Source organism: Arachis hypogaea, chromosome 14, assembly GCF_003086295.3.
Source record: "Arachis hypogaea cultivar Tifrunner chromosome 14, arahy.Tifrunner.gnm2.J5K5, whole genome shotgun sequence".
NCBI classification, from domain to species: domain Eukaryota; kingdom Viridiplantae; phylum Streptophyta; class Magnoliopsida; order Fabales; family Fabaceae; genus Arachis; species Arachis hypogaea.
In genome coordinates, this window is record NC_092049.1 from 12,346,262 (window position 1) to 12,364,079 (window position 17,818).

At 33.4% G+C, this 17,818-nt stretch overlaps 1 long non-coding RNA gene across 2 annotated transcripts; it reads left to right on the forward strand.

Moving 5' to 3' along the window:
- Positions 1-2,811: 2,811 nt before the first annotated feature.
- LOC112741547 (uncharacterized) lies at positions 2,812-6,806 on the forward strand. 2 transcript variants are annotated; one of them, XR_011870637.1, is made up of 6 exons: positions 2,812-3,226; positions 3,316-3,368; positions 3,460-3,510; positions 3,699-3,739; positions 4,318-4,502; positions 6,400-6,806. It is a non-coding gene; the product is annotated as an uncharacterized lncRNA (long non-coding RNA). The 2 variants fall into 2 exon arrangements; XR_003813377.2 differs by lacking the exon at positions 6,400-6,806 and having other exon boundaries at positions 4,318-4,807.
- The last annotated feature ends 11,012 nt before the right edge of the window (positions 6,807-17,818 follow it).

Below are 17,818 nucleotides of genomic sequence, written 5' to 3' on the forward strand. Positions count from 1 at the left end.
ATATATATATATATATATATATATATATATATATATATATATCATATATATATATTGTAGAAAAAAATTTAAATTAAATTAAATGATAAACTAACAATATAATATTATTAATTGGAAGTATAACTTATAGTACCTGACACAGAGTATTGATGAGCGGTGATTATGGGTATGTTTGTGATATTTTCTAATGGTGTTGTCATATTAGTTGAACCACTCGATGTATCAATTTATTTTCCTCGTCTAATACTCTCTGCGTAACTGGCATGCCTTCTGGGCCAAGTGTTGCTGCCTCTGTTCTTCGCTCATGTCTTGTCTTTGTTGCTTGGCATAGTCTTGTCAAGTCGGTTGACCACTTTTCACGTGAATCTTTCATTGGTACGTTGTCAACTGTAATTGATCAAAACAATCATATAAACATAGTTTTACACTTTTATTTAATGATAGAAAGCAAATTATATTAGGTTTTATGTTATTTTTAGGTGAAGTGAGAAGAATGCATGAGAAGATGGATAAGAAAAGAAAGAAGTTTTTCTATTATGGAGTAATAGTAATCTGAGGTGAGAAATAATAAAGGAAGAAAGAGATAATGATAGAAGTTACGTGAATCTATGAGATAAGAGAGAACATAAATGTATGTGATAAGAGAGATGAGGTAGTGAGAGTTTTTTAAGGTGAATAACTGATGTATAATGGAGTAGATTATTAGAAAGGACAAAACTGAAAAAAAATTTTAGACACCAAAACAAGTTTTGTCATTATATATTGTTATAAATACTTAAACTCAAGAAAATGAGAAATATCAGTTTAAATTTCTAATCGGCCCTCAAAGTATCAACACTCGTCGTTACAATGATGATTTAGAACCAATTTAGCAAAGCCCTCTCATTTTTCATTATTGGAAAGATAGATTTCTCCAAATCTTGGTTGGCGCTTCTCCCTCAACTTGTCAATCACCTTCGATTTGACGGCAGCAAAGTAGACATTGTCATGGTTAGGGATGGCAAATTGGCAATAGGTAGGGTAGGGTTTGAACCTAATGTTAACTCTACCCACGAGTTAAATTTGTTATTAAAACTCAATTCTACCTTATTCGCGGGTATTAAACCCTATTTGTAGGTTTTTCACAAATATACAATATTATTATATAACCTAATGAGTATATAAATTAAAAATTCAATACAAATAACATAATCATCCCACAAACAACACAATTGTCCCATAAACAACATAACCATTAAATGTTCAATTCTACATAAAATCTTTGCTTAAATTAATAACACAAACAAATAAAATATTGTGATATGATATAATGTTGTATTTATATATCACTAAAATAGAATTGATTTTTATATAAACAAAAGTGTTAAATTATCAATTGATGATCTTGGCTCAATGGTAAAGATCTTTTGTACTAAGAGGTCCTTGTTTCAACACCCATCGCTGTGTTTGTTTAAAGAGATAGGACATTGAGACAGGGACACAGAGACACAAAATCGTGTTTGACAGAGGAGACATGGACAGAGACAATATGTCCAGAGACACTGAATTAGTGTATTTTGTGTCTATCCTGACAGGAAGGACACGGAGACACTAACAAGGGACACAACTTATTTTTCATTTTTTCTTTCATTATTCTTGTTAATTTTTTATAATTATATTTTTTATTATTATATTTTTCATCTCAAATTTTTTGAATGAAAAAAGCATAAGAATAAATTGAATTTTTATAATTTATTCTAGTTTATCACCAAACAGAATATAAGAACACAAAATTTTGTGTCTCTGTCTCTTATGTCTTGTTCTCAGTGTCTTGTCCTGTCTTGTTCTTAGAAACAAACGTAGCCTAAGGTAGCATTTGGTGGAGAGACAGAGATGGAAAGACTGAGATTGAGAGACAGAGACTAAGAGACAGAGATTGAAATAAATCTCAGTATTTTGTTTGGTGCAAAGTGAGAGACAGAAATTGAAACAAGAATGAAATTCTAATTTAATTTGCACAAAGGGTAAAATTGGAATTAATTAATTGAAATGAAGGTATTTTAGGTATAAAATGTTATTAAAGTTTCAGTCTCCATCTCTAAAAATTTTAGTTTCCTGTGTCCCTACTTTTTGGAGGTACTGAAATACTAAAATTTTGGAGACAGAGACAGAAATTTTAGTACCAGTCTCTGTACCAACAAACATAATACTGAGTCTCAGTCTCCCAGTCTCTGTCTCAATACCTTAAAACAAACGCTACCTAAATATTTTTATAACATATACATATATAGAGTGCGGGTTGGTCGGGTAGGGTTGAACTCAACCCGCACCCTACCTAACCCGCGTTCAAACCCGTTCTGCACTCAACCCTACCCGCAGCGGATCGGGTTGAGTAGGGTTAGGTACCCGCAGGTAGGGAGCATACTGCCACCCCTGGTCATGGTGGGTTTGGGCCGAGGATAGAAAAATTGGTAGATGGTGCAATGAGTTTTTAAGTTGTGGTTGAAAAAAGAGAGTGATGATTATGGAAGTAGCCAACACAGGTGAGTGGGTTAGCACTACACGAAAAAAAGGCCTGTCGCCTCACTTTTTTCTTGCCACGCTTTAAAAACATGGTCAAAAGAGGTCAATGGTCACGGTTTTATGAGGGTGATGATTGATTAAAGATTTAGCCACACTTTTTTGTCACGCTTTAAAAGCGTGGCTAAAAGGGTCAATTGCCATGCTTTTATGAGGATGGCGGTTGATTAGAGATTTGGACACGCTTTAAAAGCGTGGCAAAAAGGACTTTATTCCCCTCATATATAAAGTTAGAATACCCTAATTTTTCTCACCCTTATTGCACCTCCCTCCCTCATCAAAGCTCTCCTTCTGACTCTCGACATACACTCAAACACTTACTCACTTACTGCCGATCACCGCCTCCTTCACCCACTCTCACCGCCGTTCTACATGCGCCGCTGTTCACCTTTATCGTCGTTCCTATTCGTCGTCGGTCTCCCCATCGCGTCCTTGTTTGTCGCCGCATCTTGTAGTCACGTCGCCACCACCAACAGAATCTTCTCCTCCAGCATCAGTAGCTTCACCGTGTCCTGCAAATTCCTTGCTGGCGGTTTCCCCATCGTGTCACTGTTTAGTACCGCATCGTGTAGTTACCTCATCGCCGCGTTCTACAGATTGCTCGCCAGCAGACTCCCCATCGCATCATTGTTTGGCACTGCGTCTTACGGTCACCTCGCCGTCACCTGTAGATCCTTCTCCTCCAAGAACTTTCTATTATCATTGGCTTGCTATTTTTTGGTCTTTATTTTTTATTTTTTTCTTTTAAATCTGTAGGCTGGAGTAGAAAATCTTACAAATAAGGAGCACCAATTAGATGAACAAATAAGGTTTTAGTGTCCTCTGCTGATTCTACTATACCCTAAACAGTTGTCATACTTGTCTGCTATCTTTTTAACTAATCCTTAATCTTTATTGCAGTAAGATGCAAGAAAGATTAAGAGGTCTTAGTGAAGATGAAAACACTCAAAGGTAGTAAAATTCTCTCTTGTACTTGTTCTCTTTTCTAATTTTTCCTTGTTAATCAGTATCATCATCTAAATATAGCTATATACCTAGAGTTGATTTTTTATTATTGTTGCACTGGATACTTTTTTTTTAAATTTATTTATATTTTTACACTCATTATGCTAAATTTTTGAACCATTGACTTTATGTAGGTGAGGGAGCATTTAAAAATATTCACCATATGACTGATGAGGTGAGTTTGGTGATATTAACAGTTCTTTTCTTTTTTTGGTCATATAAAATTTCCCCAACTATGATAAATATAGGGTTAAAGGGGTTGGTTAGGAGATAAAGGAATGTTTCTTGCAAATGTTTTACATTCTTCAATAACATTCTGGGAAATTGGCTGTTGTATGCCCAATATTGAAAGTTATAAGGTTACCGTGGGACTAATTTTTAGCTAAATGCTACTGTATTTGAAATTAATATAATCTTAAATTGTTCAGGAGTTTGTGATCACGTTTTGATGAACCTTTTGCAATGCAGACAATGTCCTGCATCTATCCCTAAATTTTTGTCTTTTACCCCTTTACTCTGTTCAACTATGAATCAATATGGGATTCTAAATAATGGTTATTGCATGACTAGGTGGTCCTGGATGATAACATTAACTGTGTTGTGAGAGTTCTTTCTGGTGGCATAAAGAGGAAATTGTCTCTTAGAATTGCATTGATAGGGAACAATAAAGTAGTATGCATATCAAAAACACTTGTTTTATTTTTTGTATTCGTATATTGAAAAAAATTGGAATCCCTTGGTCTTACCTGGCAGGTTATAATTCTTGATGAACCTCCCAGCGGAATGGATCCATACTCAATGCGTTTGACTTGACAATTAATACAAAAATTTAAGAAAGGCAGGATAATCTTACTAACAACTCATTCAATGGATGAATCAGATGAACTAGATGATTGGATAGCTATCATGGCCAATGGTTCTCTGAAATGCTGAGGAAGGTTTAATTTACTTCTCAGTTTCTCCAATTACACCGTTCATTTGAAAGCTAGTGATTGAAATGGAATATGAGGATCAATGACAAAATTTATATATGGAGATTAAGTTGTGTATATATGTATATATTTTGTTATATGCCTTTATCCACTTTGTACTTTCCTTTCTCAACTAGGTTAACTTCTTTTTCTATGATCCCCTCATGGTGTGCACACGCATGCATGTGCACCGACACCCATGTGTGTGCATTGTTTGTCTATTTTGAATTTCATATTAGGCAACTCATTAAATTTTATGTGCAGTTACTTTCTGAATTTCCAGTTTTTTTAATTTACCTATGATGACTTGATTTCTAGTGGAAAAATTGGTGGAAATTTAGTTTTAACTTTTAAATGCACATCTAGGTATCATGATTGTATTATACATTTTTTCTCCTCTTATTTATAGTATTTTTTGATAGCTCACCTTTCTTGAAGCATCATTATGGAGTTGGTTATACTCTAACTCTTGTAAAGGTTTGTTCTATCTTGATAACTTCCTCTTCAATTCATTCAGGTGCTGATGTTTCATGGCGGAAATGCTTTATTTATTTATGTATTTTTAGTTTTTCATTTTTCTTTAATTCTTGTCTTTCAGTCAGATCCTACTGCTTCTATAGCTAGTGATATAGTATATCATCATGTTCCTTCAGCAACCTGTGTAAGCGAGATAATCTCTCACAGTATAGCTATTTGTAATTCACTTTAATATCAGTCTGATGAACTTAATACTCATATATGAACAGTAGGCAATCAATAGTATTCTTTATATCACTTTAAAGGGAGAAAAAGTAGCTTAATTGTATCATATATCAAACTTATTCAGATAATTCATTACTTTGGACATGAATAAACTAACTTTACCATCGTGATTATTAATTGTTACTCTAAGTTTGGTGACTTCATATTTAGCTTTATAGTAAAAAGGAAAGAAACCTAATGCAGTGAAAGAAGAGAGTATGAAAGAAAAAGGATAAGAAATCTCAGGAAGGAGAGAGCAAAATTTAAAACATAGGTCTAACCTTAGAGATTGAGCCATGGTTCATGTTACAGGGAACCCGAATCTGTTTTAGGAAAAGAATAACACATAGGTCCTAGCTTTAGAGATTAGCCATGTAACAGGATATGCTCATATTTTTGCATATCTAGGCACAAAAATTCCCCAAAAGAATGCACTAATAGAATATCTAAGTACGAAAAAACTACTCAATATCATATGTTGTCCAAAGATGGAAAAGTTCGCTTGAAATATATGTCATTCTTTTTCAGCCACAGACGCTGAAAGTGAAGAGATGAGGTGTAAAAAAGGTAAACGTAAAAAAATTACATAGAATAGGTTGAATAGGTCTTTCCCAGCTCCAGCAGCATTACGAAAGGAGTGGATCCTCTCCAGTAGAAAAAAAACTGGATGGTATCTAGTGTTTAATCTCACCCTTCATTGCTCTCTCTCTCCTATTTATTTTTGGTCCCACTTATAAAATTAAAGGTTAGAGATCACACTTTATTCTCTCAAGTGTAAAAAAAACTGGAGAGGATCCATTTCCGCATTACGAATTTGGATGCAAGCCATACATGCTTTAAGATTGAACCTAGTTTCCTCTCTTTCATTGTTTCTAATAGTTAATTTTATTAAGGAGTTAATTACCTATATCTTTTAAAATGCAAAAAGGCAAAAAGGAAAAAAGGTAAGATAGTTAGTTTTATGTTGGATTTCATATAAACAGTGCTTTGGTTATGGATAATCAAGTTCAAACTCAATTAAAAAACACTTCCTTTTCATACATTATTTTTAAATATGTTTTGCATGACGTTATGATGATTGATTCTATTTATTTAATTCTGCCTTGCTGGATATGCATTTCAGGTGGGAACTGAGATTTTCTTTAAGCTTCCCTTGGCATCTTCATAAGCTTTTGAGGGGGTTTAGGAAAATTGAAGATTGCATGAAAAAACCACTTTTGAACATGGAAATAAGTGATAACAGTGTTGCTATGGTGGCTAGAGTAGCCGTGGTGAAAGCTGTTCACAACAGAATGGATAGACAATTTTGTGATACTGATATCTAAGAATTAGGTTATTAGCTTTTTGTGATGGAATTGTAAATTTTCCTTTTACTAATTCTAAGTACTTATTTCTTAAGGTGTCACCCCGGATAGCAAAAGCTTGCTGGAGGCTGATCATAGTCATGGCTTTTATTTTCTTCTTTTTCAAATGTTTGTAACATGTACATAATTATGTAAATCAAATCAATGAAAAATGAATCTTTTAACCTCTCTTTTGTATGAAAACATGTTTATTTTGTATTAGAAAAATCTCAAAAAAAAAAAAAATTCTACCCATACTGGTATTTTTTTTTTTAAATTGATAAGGATATAGTCACGCTTTAAAAGCGTGGCAATAGGTTCACATTTAGGCACGTTTAAAAAAGCGTGGCTGTATGTCTTCTATCAACACGTTTTCAAAGTGTAACCAAAGCCAAACTAATGAACACATTTTTAAAAGTGTGGTTGTATGTACACTTTTTTGCACACTTTAAAAGCGTGGCTATAAGATTATACAAAATCACTTATGCTCATTCAAGAAGTTAACACTAAAAGAAGCTTTTGGAATAGTGACCAAATTTAGTAGAATATCAACGTGTCAACAATATGCTTCAAAGTTTTATATATGCAACAAATATGACCATTATTATGATCACATTTTTTCAGCTAATAAGTCACTGATATTTTTTATTTGAGACAACATTTAAAAAATATTGTTTAAAGATTGAGAAAAAATTGCCTTTAATCTATAACAACGTTTTTGGACATAAGGCAACGCTTTTGGGGGACTTTGTAGATGCAGCCATTACCTTTGATTAAAAGCAACTCTTACCAACTGTAATATATGAATATCATAAAGGTTTTCTATTTAATTTACTAAAACAACGCTTCTTACGTGTTCTTTAATTGATCAAAGGGAACTTAAAGTGTATTGGTTAAAGAAAGGGTTGCAACAATCTTGTTTAATTTCCTTGCAACAAATATCAAGTGTTGTTTTTGACTATTTTAGACAACTCTTTTTAAATGTTGTTTGTAGTATATGTTGCAATAAATAAAAAAATATTTTAGAGAGTAGAAAACAATTATAAAATTAGAATGTGCAGGCAAGAATCGAAGCAAAATTTGGATTTAGAATGTACATGCAAAAATCGAAGCAAAATTTGACCACAAGACTTTTTATATTTTTTTAAATTGTTTTTTCAATTTTCAACGAAAAATTTACTTGGAGTAAAATTATCAAAGTTTAAGAATGAAAATGTTCGAATGTATATTTGCCATTCATATATTTCAACAATTTTTAGCAATATAAACTTTTGAATATCAGTTTGATACGTGGTTTATCCTTAAAATTAATCCTAAAGGGGTATTTTAGTTTTTTTTTTAAATAAAATTCAAAGTTGCACTTTCTAAATCATTTAAAGAATATTGGTTCTAAAAGTGTATTTTAGTCTTTTATAATTAATCTTCAAAGAGGTATTTTATTATCTTCTTTAAATTAACCAAACTTATATTTTACACTTTTAATTTTATAATCAAATTCAAATTTTTAATGTCCAGTACAATTAAACAATCCTAATTCTATAAGAAAATTTTTATCTTTTCAAAATTAACTCAAACATGGTATTTTAGTCTTTTTAAAGTTAAATTTAAATTTCTTTTTTATAATACAAATTAAATAACTTTAATTCTAAAAGGATATTTTAGTCTTTTACAATCAAATTTTAATTTTGAATACACAACCTTAATCTTAAAGAGAATATTTTAGTTCTTTTAAAATTTAAAAAGTATTTTATGAGTCTTCTACTCAATTTTTTTTCGTTTACCTATAATTCTCGACAAATCGACAACATAAGAAAGTATATATATATATATATATATATATATATATATATATATATATATATATATATATATATATATATAGAAAAGAACAACATAATAATATTTATATAGTTGCCAATGAAGAATATGATAACAGCATATGCTTCTTACTATACATACACTAGTTGGGATGTATTATTGCATGCTGATGTGGACATAAATAGTAGAATATCTTAGTCAAATATGTTTTGCCTAACATGTTATATATCTTAATAAAATATGGTTGCCACCATCTTAGTCTTAGTAAATTCATCTACTAATTAAACTCATCTGATATAGTCAATTAATTAAGACCACCAGACTCATATATGGTGGTAGATTCCATTGTCATCCACCAAACTCCTCACGCACCCAGTCAAACTACTTGTTTAATTTTAATAATGAAATGGTGGGTACTCCCATGAAGATATTATAATTATCTTCATGTGATGATTTTTCTTTTTGACCCTTAGATGATGGAGTGTAGGGTTAGATTTTGATATGTTATAAAAGTGTTGTTTTTATTTAAAGTGTGGCCAAATCAATAAATCACACTTTTATACAAAGCATCTTCATAAAAAGATGTTTTTTGCATCTTCATTTGAGTAGCTCCCTAATGAAATTTATATAAAAATGATAAGATCACTTATAGATATACAATAAGTATCATTAATTATAAAAACATACGAACATTTTTGGTTCGAAGATATGATGATACCAGTGAAACACGTGACGTCCAACTATCTTTTTTTCCTGAATGGAAAGTTATATAATTGTTGGAAAAAATTAAAGTTAAGATAAGAACTTGTCTAACAGTAAAATTACAGTATCAAAATAACTTTTTCATAATTTGGACAACTCTAAGCAGCAAATACAATAATGACAGAAATTAAAATATTAAACACTTGATTTTTTATTGTAGAAAAATTCATAAAAAAAAGATAAAAAATTTACGGGACCTAATCCAATAATCAAATCTTTCACTATCAAAATAATAAATATATAATCAATCTTTATAGTAACACAAAAAAATTTCAAAAATCAACACAATATATCATCAAAATTGATTAATCAACATATAAATCTTTCACAAAGTAAATATCTCAATTCAGATAAAAAAAAATACAAATAGTTAAGTTATATTTTAATATTCATCTCTACTCCAGAAACAATATACAAAATAATCATTTTCATTTCATTTCATTTTAACTCGCCTTTATGATAAGGTGGTTCAAACTCGACCTACCTACTCATATGATAGCCCTACTAACAATTCTCCTGGATATCCTCTAACTTGATATTTACTATAAATAAACAATTTGGTTAGGAAAAAATAATAACATTTTTATGAATAGGTATTATAAATAAATAAGGTGAAAACTCAGGTGCAGTCGACTTCACGTGAAGTTGATAATTGAAAGCTGTTAGATGATTTGACTTATTTGACTAAAATTTTTATCTAACGGCTCTCAACTATCAACTTCAAGTCGACTGCACTTGACTAAATCTAAAAGAAATATTTTTTAGCGATCTATTGATCAACGGCTTCAACTCATGAGAGATAATATAATCCAAAAAAAAAACTTCTATGAAATTAAAAAAATAGTTTCTAAACTCAGGTTTACTTCAGTAAATATTGATTGTTGCGTTAATGGTTGCACGTTGTTCTATGCTAAAAATTGCAAAGACTTAAAGGAATGTAACTTTTGTAGTGCACCACAATATGATGCAAAAATAGTGAATAAAAAATACAAAAAAATTCTTTGGTATGTATTAAATAATATTGCATTTGATAGACAAATACATGTAATTAGCTTCAATACTGTAGTGTTTTTATAATAAGAGTTTATGGGGGCATGCTTTTATTAATATAATTGATTTATTTAAAAAATAAAAATTAATAATACTTAAATCTAATTTGTAATATTTAATCCTTTTTAAAAAATTTACCTTCATCCATGTTAAAATTCTCACTTTACTTTGATTCTGCAATTATTTAAAACATTTTATCTACGTTGTATTGCTGAGCAAATTGAGATTAAGCTTTTTGTAAGTTAAAAAATTGGTTATTGAAGTTAATGACTTAATGCAAGGTGTGATCTTGCTGACACATTTTTTATTGTATGATGATGATAATAAGTAAACCAGTTAGTTTAAAATTATGTAGAACTAGTGTATGTTTCCGTACATTATACGGGATAATTAATAAAAGTATATAATTTTTTATTTAAAAAAATAAACAAAAGATATATATAATAATTATTATTATAAATATTTTATAAAATAATAATTATAAATATATTTTTTTAAAGAAACACTTCACATATACTTTAATTTACTGCGTGTATGGTTTCACTAGCTAGTACCGTTGTTATTAAAAAAAAGGGATAAGATTGTGCTTATATATCATATTATGTGATGTATATCGTGCGTGGTTTTTGTCTGCATAATGATAATTTTTATTCTTTTTATTGTCTCGTATAATAATTAATCTGATTTTGATATTGGTAGGATGAATTTAAGAATGCTATAAAACGGGCTATGCAAAAAGCATATGAAAAAGGAAATGTAAGACCCAGAACCTTTGAAAAATCTTTTTATGATAAAGTCTCAAATTATATGGTTATTTATAGTCTTAATTTCAGAAATTATTTTATTAAAGGTAATTAAGGCAAGTTTTGATTTATTGAATTTGAGATAAGTTATGATTATTACCCAATTTTATAATTATTGGATTATTTTCTATATTTGAATTATAAAGTTGGTAGTTGTGAAATAATAAGGATTTTTATATGATTTGGATTAAATAATTAATATTTTAAATATTAATACTGTTACTCTGGAAAATAAAGGGATTAATTATATTATTTCTAATTATTCTGATTTGGGCATTTTATGGAAAATAATTTGTAAGATTGATGAGCAAATAATATTTTTCTATATATAATTAGTGTTGGATTTAATTTAGATTTCAATTACTACATTATCCCCAATTTCATTTGAAATTACCAATTTGCCCCTAACCCTAACTTTCAAAATAATAAAACCCTAAAGCCTTCATCCCAGCAGCTGAAACCATGCCTTGTCTCCCCTTTCACCCACGGTTTCCCCTTCCTTCATGAACAAAGAAACAGAAAACAAAGAAAGAAAGAGAGATCTAAGGGGGAGTAAAGGAGATTGGAGGAGAAGGAGGGGAGGGGGCCTTTGCTGCCACCTCCATCGCGCGCTTCTGCCGGCCTGAAGCCACCACCTTCACGCCGCCACGTCGCCACCGCCACTGTGCCATGGAGAAGAGGGAGAACTCGCGCCGCCTCCACTACTGTTGATCCATCGAAGTTGGCGCGAGAAGAGGAGGAGAGGGTGCTGTCTTGCGCCGTCGCCGTCACACCTGGGCGCTGCAGCTGCAAGCTCACGTTGCCGCGTCGCCGTGCCATCATCACACCTTGGATCTACTCTGTTCGCGAGCTGAGTTAAGGGAGAAGAGATGAACGCGACAGGGAGGAGTGAATGAGCCGTGCCGGCGCTGTTGGGGCCTCACCGCCACCGGAGAGAGGGAGATCAGAGCGGGTAAGGAGGAGGAGGGTAGTTCCTGCCACCATTGGAGTTTCGCTGCCGTTGATGCTACGGCTGTCGCATGACTGGCCGCTGAGAACAGATCCGTGACAGCTCGGGTCCAGCCACCGCGCCCAACCGCTGTTCGCGTCACCGGTGTCGCCTCCGTCAGAACCACCGCCGTCTCTGCCGGTTTCCACCCCCATCGTGGTTGATTATGGATGAGAGTGGAGGAAACTGTCTCTGCCGTCGAAAAATGCTCTGTCGGTAAGGATTTTAATTTGTGGTTTCTGTCCTTTTTGGATTTCGAGAAGGTTTTGATGTTGCGTGGTTATCATAGTTGATCCACCGGAGCTTCTGGCCGCTACCGGAGCTACTGCCGGGTTGATTCGAAATCGCAGCTGCTTCGTTTTGCTAGTTCAGTAAGTATTTATGTTTCGGAAAGCCTCGCGTTAGTATTCTGTTGTGTTTGGTTAATGAATATGAGTCTTGGTAACGTGGGGTCGAGTCCTGATTATTGTATGTTGCGATTAGTGTCACTATGGTTATTGCGGATGTGGCTTGAAGCTGAGGTTGCGGTTGTTGATGATTTCGGGTTGAGGTGAAAAGGACTCTGTGACGCGTTTGAGTTATGGAATTTGGGTTTTGAGGTAGGGGCACTTTCCGAAAACTATAGTTTATTATTGGAATTATTACATATGGATACTGACGTGAGATATGGTGTATTTAGTGATTGTATCTGCCTTATGTATTATTTGATTGACTCGAATGATTATAGATGTTTGCTTGGCTGAATTGTTGTGCGGCTTTGTGAAATGTAATGTTTTGAAGTGATTCTTTAAAGATTTGAAATCTGAGTTTAATCCGTTGAGGATTGATTTGATTTGAGTCAATTATTTGATGATGTGAAAAGTCGAATGCACTTTTGAATTCAGCCTGGTTTACTTTAATTGACTTGATCTTGGACAAATGATTTGTTACTGAACCGTTTCTTTAAAGCTTTGGAAATGAGTTAAATCGGTTGATATTGAGTTGACTTTGAAATGGTTTTCTTGAGATATGCCACTGAGGCGACTGTTGGATTTAGCTTGCTTTGAATTGATTTCTAGTTTTGAGCTGTTGAAAAGGAATGAGAAACGGTTTAGTTGGGACCCGAACTGGGTGGCAAAAGTCCAAGTTTTAGGGGAGGTGTTGCCGAAATTTCTACAAAATCCTAGTCTTGTTTAAAAAGTTATTTAAAAAGGATTGGATTTGAGAAGTTGTATTATTTGATTTATTAAGAGAATATTTATATTTTCAAGCTTAATTTATTTAGTGAACTTTATGCCTTGAGTTTGACTTATTTAGAAATGAACTATTTTTACCGTTTGAATCACTGAAGGAAAGAATGACGCTCTAATATTGATTTCAATATAAAAAGGAGCTTTTAGTGATTTCAAAGGAATATAGACTTTTGATTGAGTAATTAAGTTTGAGGCATTTTGGAAGAGTTAGAAAAATGGGTTCCAAAAAGAAACCTGAAAGTGGTTTGATTCAAATGAACAGGTTCCTTTTCAAGTGAGTTAATTTTTGGACCGGGTTGGAACTTGTGATTTTGTATGGTCGGTTTCATAATAAATTCAGTTTTATTTACTTGAACCGAGAATCCATGATTTTAAGAGTTTTAATGAATTTTAAGGAATTGATATAGGTTGACCTTCCCTAAAGACTTGGGACTCTGCCGAGAAACTTTTGTTATAAAATCCCATTGTTGTATGGGTGATTTTGAATACTTTGAAATAAATCCTTAACTTGCCATGGTTTTGGAAGTTTTGGAAAGAGAATGCCGAGAGTGGCTTTGTTTTAAAAAGGGAACTCACTTTGAGTAAATTTGGCTTATGAGCCTGAGATGATTTGAGAAACGAGATTTCTAAAGCCAAGGCTGAAAAGAGTTGAAACTTGATTTCAAAGTGAAGCGATTTGAGAAAAAGTGATTTATGGCTTAAATGCCGGTTTTATGAATTTGATGATGTTGGATGGTGGAAGTGCTGTTTTGTCATGGGCCGGAATGGCTGTGTATGATTATGAATATTGGCTGGTTCTGGATTGAACCGTGAGCCGGAATGGCTGTGTATGATATTGATTTATGGCTGATTGCCGAATGAGTTATGGGCCGTATGGCTGACTATGAATTATGAATTTAAGCCGGATGGCTGAGATGGATGTTGATCCATGGCTGGGACTGAATGAATATATGCTTGAGATACCTGGGTAGTAGCAAGGGTTGTGGTTCGTCCCACTTGCTCCAGGTTAGAGACTGTGACGCCTGGGTAGTAGCGGTAGTAGTGGTGATTCCACTCGCTCCAGGTTGAGCTTTTAAACACCCGCCTGGGTAGTAGCCGCAGTAGTGGTTATTCCACTGGCTCTGGGTTGAGCGGGTAGTAGCGATGGGGTTGTAGCTCAAACCTACTTGCTCCGCGATGGGTGTTTCTGTCCATGGTTAGCTACCAGGACGTGTCGGGTTGGCTATATAACCGACAGATGATATCATCAGCCATTAGGAACAGGCATGCATCATATGCATTTATGTGACATTATTTGGGTGTGCATATTGTACTTGGTTTGCCTTCGTGACTATTTGAGATTAACTGCTACTTGTCCTACTTGCTGTAACCGTTTGTTTGTGCTTGAACTTCCTATCTGTGTTTGCAACTGGGACCCGGTTGGATTGTGGTGATTGGTTGTTAGCTGGATTGTTTGGGTCTAGGGCCGTGGTTGAAATGAGATGAACCGATGGTTGATTTCGGTTTTGTGTTTCTGATTTGGAATAAAATATGAAAGGCTATTTTGGTTCCGCATAGATAAACCGTTTTGAAAGGCTTTTGAGTTTTTGAGAATTGAACAGTTCTTCTTTCAGAAAAGATTTTTCAGACTTTACTTTTATTGTAAACCGTTGTTTTTGAAAAGGAGGCATAAGACGGTTATTAATCACTAGTACGGTTTATCTTCACGTATCCTATTACAGTAATTCCCAAAACCCTCTACTGAGAACCCTTTCGAGGATGATGTTCTCACCCCCTTACATTTTTCCCCTTTCAGGATATGGGCGCAGAAGTCACGAAGAGTTTATTTAGTTGTTGTTGAGATGCTCTGTCTTGCTTTAGTTATGGTTTATTGAACCCTCGCCATTATCTTGATATATTCTGTAAAAGGGATAGGAATTGTATTGGCTAATGCTTGTAAAGTTATTTATATATATTTATGTATATATATGGATGTACTCTTTATGAGTTGTAAGTTGTATGGTATTTATGGATGTACGTTATCGAACGAAAGTATTTTTGGGAGCAGTATTACGGTTTAAAGTTTTAAACAGGCTCATATTTTAGTATTAAATAGTATAAGTGTCGTCGTAATGTCCAAGCTATCAGAGTCGCGCAGCCGGAAGCGTGAGCTTTGGTAGTTAGGGTGTTACAGAAAGTAATACACCAAATAAGATGAATGTGTGGTGTGAAATAGCCGAAGTTAAAAAAGGAAGAATTTATGGACTTGGAATAGAATCCATTACAGTTGAGAAAAGACCTAGTTATCGTGACGCCAGCTCTCAGCCATCCGATTGGTTGCGAAGGTCAGAACATGAAGAAATAATGAAGAAAATGCAAGAAGAGAACGATGACTTGAAAATTAGGTTGAAAAAGACAGAAAAAAGATTTGAACTCAATAACCGTTTGCTTCAACAAATGATGAAAAAGCTTAATTTTAAAATTGTGATTCCTCAACTAGAAGGTGGAGAAACAAATATAGGAGAGGATGAAGATGGTAAATGTATGTCTGAAGAGTGATTATTTCATTGTAGTTGTGATGCTAGTTAGTTAATAGACTTTAAATGATGTAATTAATAATTCGAGAATGTTGTTTACTTATTATTGTTATTGTCTATGATATTGAATTGATGAGTTATTTTGGTTATTGGTTAAGGAGTGTGTTATGTTATTTGAGATATATCTTTTATAGGTTGGCTTTTATGTGTTAAGGTGTAGATTTTTTGTTGATGGTTTTTCAATATTTGATGGTCTAGATGTAAAAATTCAGTAAAAAATTGATAATTAAAAAAGGATAATATAAAAATTTTGGATAATATTTTAGGGTACAAATAATTTTGTTCACTAGAGTTTATTTTTCTTGAGTAAAATGTTAGTTTTATTTTTTTAGTAGATTTATCAACGTTCTAAATTTTCATGGATACAAAATAATAGTTTATTTGAAATGATCTTTTAGGTAGTGTTTGTTTTAAGAGACTGAAATTGAAATTGAAAGATTAGTACTCAATATTGTGTTTGATGGTTAAAGATTGGAACTAAAATTCACTACAAGAATTTGACAAATTAGCGATGGATTTTTGCGAGAAATATTTTTTGTCACAATCTGTCACTAACTTGTGAGGAATTAGTGACGCACTAACGACAAAATTAATAAACGGTCATAAAATATCCGAACTTGAGAAAAGCGACTGATTAGCGAGAGATTTACGAGTAAGTTTATTTCTCGCAAATTGATTTTTGTAGCTAAAAAAAGAGTGAGAAAAATTTCCTTTCTAATTTATCACAAATTAATTAATTAGCGAGTGACAATGTTCTAGCAAATCAGTCACTTAGGGGTTCAATCGAAAAAAAGTGAAGTAGTGAGGGATATTATTGTCACTATTCCGTCGCTACATTTTTTTGCATTTTTGGCATGCTAAAAGCGTGACACAATTCAATTTTTCTTGTAGTGTGAGATACTTATTGATTTGTACTAGGTTAAAAAGAATTTGCGATGACATTTGTGATAGTAGTTCAACTAATTAAATACATATTATTTCCTAGCAAATTAGCGACTACTTCATAACTCTACTTTTTGTAAGACCCCGGATTTTTGAAAAGTTATTCATTTATGATCTATTATATTTAATTAAGATTATATTTTTAGAAATTTTTATATATATATTGAGTAAATTCCTATTTATTACTTATAGTTCTTATAATTGAAAAATGGTGAATATTTTATATGCTTGGTTTTAAAAATTAGATTTTTAACTTTATTTTATAAATAAAAGAGAGTTGATCTACTTATCTCTAATTTTTAAATTAGCATTTGAATGAAAATAATTTACAAATGGTAATTGGAAGGTATTTTAAAGATAGAAATCTTATATTTAACTTGTTTTTTTATTATTATTTTATTTTTCTAATTATTTTATGAAATTACACTACTAACCCTATTTTAATAAAAATACCTAAACTATCGCACACCAGCCCAAACCCTAACACTATACTCATCTCTCTCACACTCACCCCCACACCCCACGGACAAACACACACCCACAAACAAACCTAAGACAGACACAGCGAAACAAAAAGGAAATAAGGAAAACGAAATTGAGGGAGAAGAAGGAAAAGAGTTCGCCGGCATGGGGGGGAGGGAGCTCGCCGCCGCCACGCTGTGCAGAGTCACCGGCGATTGTTCTCCAGTTCTTCGTGCTCTGTCGATGCCACTGCGCCGCCGCCACCATGCCACGCCTCACCGTCGAAGCTCATCATTGCCACTGCCGATTGCGAAGAGAGAGACAGCAGCGCCGAGAAGGAGGGTTCGAGGGAGCAGCTACCGCACGCGAGCTAGAGGAGCTCGTCCTCACCGCTCTGCCATTGGCGTTGAGCCTCAACCATCGCCGTCGGAAGAGCTGCTTCCAGCCATCGTTGTCGCTGCCATTCGAGCCGCTATCGCCGGAGAAGTCTGAGGAGAGAGAGAGATGACGCGACGAGAGAAAGGGGTAAGCCACCTGCGACGCCTCCGGAGCTCCTGTCGCCATCA